The sequence below is a fragment of the Enhydra lutris genome, unplaced genomic scaffold, assembly GCF_002288905.1.
Source record: "Enhydra lutris kenyoni isolate GAN:26980312 unplaced genomic scaffold, ASM228890v2 scaffoldscaffold21, whole genome shotgun sequence".
In the NCBI taxonomy this organism is placed as follows: domain Eukaryota; kingdom Metazoa; phylum Chordata; class Mammalia; order Carnivora; family Mustelidae; genus Enhydra; species Enhydra lutris.
In genome coordinates this window covers 40668768-40672859 of record NW_019154105.1, presented here as the reverse complement: position 1 = coordinate 40672859, position 4092 = coordinate 40668768, and positions in this window count along the sequence as shown.

The window sequence follows — 4092 nt, the reverse complement described above, 5'->3', positions numbered from 1 at the left end:
ACCTGATGGGACAAAACTTCTAGAAAGGGTTTTCTAATCTACTAAGTTACATAAAAGGGTACATATGACTATTAAGGCTATTCACGTTTTAGTAAGATTTGGCCAAAATAAGTAAAAAATAAAAGAAAATTAACAGAAATGTAGAAAATTTGTAACTGAATTGTATCCTTTGATATTTACCAGGAGAAGCAATTTTTTTTTTAATTTTATTTAGTTATTTGACAGAAAGAGAGAGAGTCGAGAGCACAAGCTGGAGGAGTAGCAGGCAGAGGGAGAAGGAGAAGGAGAAACAGGCTTCCTCCTGAGTAAGAAGCCTGACATATGGGGCTTGATCCTGGGACCCTGGGATCATGACCTGAGTCCAAGGCAGTTGCTTAACCAGCTGAGCCACCCAGGTGCCCCAGAAACAAAATCTTTACTGTCCTATTTTCCTTTATAAACAACTGGAAAGGTTTCCAAATCAGCAGTTAAAAATCAAATAATTAGGCTTTTCCATATAGTGGCATCAAAAAGGACATAGGCAAAGGATTGAAGTGTAACCAATTTGAGAGAAAAAAAGTTGTTTTCTTCATTGTGGTGTGAATTTATTAAACACAAAATTCATATTTTTAGTTACAATTACATTAACAATATTTGATTACATGTCATCTATGTACCAACATGTTTTATTTTGTTTCCTTAATTTGCATCTGACCCACATAATCTATTTTGGTGGGTAAGGCATCTCTCACATGAAACCAGAGCCGAACAAACTTGTCTGGGAATGTACACAAGTCCATTCTTCTTCAGGGGCTTCCCTTCGCAGAGATTTCATCCTTTTTGGCTTCCCTGCAGAATTACAGAACGATTCTGCATTCTACAGCTCCATCTTGTGTCATGCAGTTATTTAAAATCACTGCCTTTTTCCCCCCTGAGCTGGATAATTAGATTTCTGCTCTTCGAGGACACTGAACGATGACAAGGTGGGCTCACTGTAAATACTTGGACAAATATTCTGAACAAGTGTTAATAACAGCCAGATGGGAGCTGCTAGTAAGGTGCAATGCACGTGCAGCTCTTTCAGTCAAGCTCACTGTACCAGCGGCTTCTCGTGGCAACATTGGCATAACCTTGACTGTCGCTCTTTTTCTCCCAGTTCATGTGTGACAAGCACCATCAGCCGTGCATCACACTGGCCAGCTGCTTCGGTAAGCAGCTGTAGATGACATTAATTCTTTCTCTTCTTAGTTATTCTTTAAAAAAAAAAATGGTCTTGACGATGGATCATTATAACCAGCGTTGTCCATCTTGCAGTGTTTTTAATTTGTTCTACGTGACAGGCTAGTTAGATTGAGAAAATAGCCTTGTTCTGAGATTTTTGGGTTTTGCTAGTGTCTTTACCAAGTTAAGATAACACTAAAAGGCATATACAATTTAGGAAACATATCCTGAAAATCCTTGAGACAGGGCCACTTCAGAGAAAAGCTGAAAGCACAGATTTTTGTCAGTGGAGCATGAAGATGACTAAGAACATGACCTCAATCCAGCATCTTCAGCAATCCATCTGTGATAACAATAGAAAGTGCTACCAGCAAATTGCATGTTCTTTCCATAATATTTCAATTTCCTTTTGATTGTATATGATTGTATTTGTGTTCCTTAAGAAGTCATTCATGGATAATTATATATCTATAGAATGAGGTTTTTATAAGAATAATATAACTATTATTGGCAGTTAAAATATGAACACTGCTGCTATCAAAATTCAAATAAATTTTAGGACAATTTAAAGAATATTCTGGGGGCACCTGGGTGGCTCAGTGGGTTGAGGCCTCTGCCTTCGGCTCAGGTCATGATCCCAGGGTCCTGGGATTGAGCCCCGCATCTGGCTCTTTGCTCAGTGGGGGCCTCCTTCCCCCTCTCTCTGTCTCTGCCTGCCTCTCCGCCTACTTGTGATACCTGTCAAATAAATTTAAAAAAATCTTTTAAAATATATAAAATATATAAATATATATAATATATAAATATATACATATAAAATATATAAAATACATAAAAATATTTTTTATATTCTGATTATTAATTGTGTCTCATATAAAGCAATCATTATATCATATAACTAATATCAACTGGCACAGAAAAAAACAAGTGATTCCAATAAAATGTAATTGCATTTATCAAGTAGGGAGTGCTGTTGCTTAAATGTGCTTGTATGTCATATATGGGAAGACATTTAATGTTTTTTTTTAATTTCTGAGAGGATAATGGATTAACCCAGATAAGAAATATTGCTTGTTCTGATTTTTTTTTTTTTTTTGTATTTCAAAGTCTGAGCTGTATTAAAAAAATAACTCATGGCAATATAAATATTTCATGTGAACATCTCTATTCCCCTTTTCACTGAGTCATTAACAAATTACAGAATAATCTTTGAACACTATGTGTGGAAGTGTGTGTGTTTGTGGTGGATGTGGGTATAGTATGAGTGTGTGGATGTGGGTTTGTGTGTCATTGTGTGACTCTTGTGAGGAGACAATAAGTTCATTATTTTCTGTAATAAATCATTGTTATAACAATTTATTGTAAATTACTATTTGAAACTTTGGCACAAACTACTGGATGAGTACCCCTAAATTCCTTCAAATTTTCCATGTTTCATGATATCTATTGCTTAGAAATTATTTCCAATAAGTACTGTTTATACTGTAATTAGTTTTCTCTACAGAAGACTTTTATGTTGTTTAAAATACTAGTGAAAATTTAGAAGTATATGTGTCATTCTATAGAAGGGTGCTTAGTAATAGTATTAAGACAATGACATACTTCAGTGATTTATTTCTGATTTAAAATTTGTCCCTCATTTATCTGCAAAAGCAATAGAAGCAACTCACATTAAATTATAGTGCCAAATGATTCCATTAAATAGTAAAACAGAACAGATATAATCTCTCCAAAGAATTACTAGGAATCAAGAATTACCAATAGATGAGATTTAGTTCAACTTTGTGAGAAAGAAAGGTTTAATCTGCTTCTGTAGGAATATATGCATTATTTTGGGTGTACATATATTTCTCACTCGTCTTAAATTTACTACGCATTTATAGCAAATCTACAAAGATAACCATAACAAAAAATTTATATTAAAATTTTGAAGTGTGGAGAATATGGCATTAAACCAGTAAAAACTTTTACATCTGGCCAGGGCAGCAATATGGATGAAAGAAGAGATTCTGACAAAAGTGGAAAAAGGGGAACAGAGTCTGCTCTATGTGATACGAAAAGAGCTCATGAAACCAGTGCCCCTTACTCTGTTTAAAGAAGACCTCCAAAGTAACTCCACCCTTTTTCACATCGAGATGGGCCCTTACTTAATATTTTATAGTAATGCTGATAACACTCATTGACTTTAGTTTTAATTTTTACATTTCACAGAGAACATTACACAACTTTCAGAAACACGAACAAAAGTCCTGTTCTTCGAATACTTAGTATTTAAACCATTCTTGCTTCTAAATAAGAAAGTAGAACAAGCTAATAAGTAAATCATGACCAAAAAAACTCTCACATATAACTAATGAACGCATACATGGAGGTGAAGTGATTCTTGTTAGAGCACACTGAGCCTTCCCTCCACCGGCTGTTGTCAAGTTCTGGTGAGACCAGAACTTTTCCTAACTGTACTGTATTGTGCAGGGGGAGAACAGTGGATAATATTGTGCTTTGTTTAACACCTCTACTATTCTGAAGTACTTTAGGTTTCTCATCTTGAATTGATTATTTTAAATTGTATCAATTTTGCTGGGATATAACTTGGAAAACACAATCAATAGACAGAGTAACTCCACAGTGTACATATCTTATATTATCCAACATGTCACAATTCCTTCTCTCTCATTTTTTTAAAATTAATCTACTCCAAGTAACATGTTTTAGTGCCTCCTATATTAGAAATAGTAAGAAACAGTCAAAATAAATGCATATGTAATACACATTCTGTGTTCAGGGATTCATAATCTAGCTGGAGAAATATGTATATATGCATGAAAATACAGATATCTGGTGGTTTTTAAAACTGTAACGTGTTTGAACAATATAGTAGCCTCAGAAAATAAG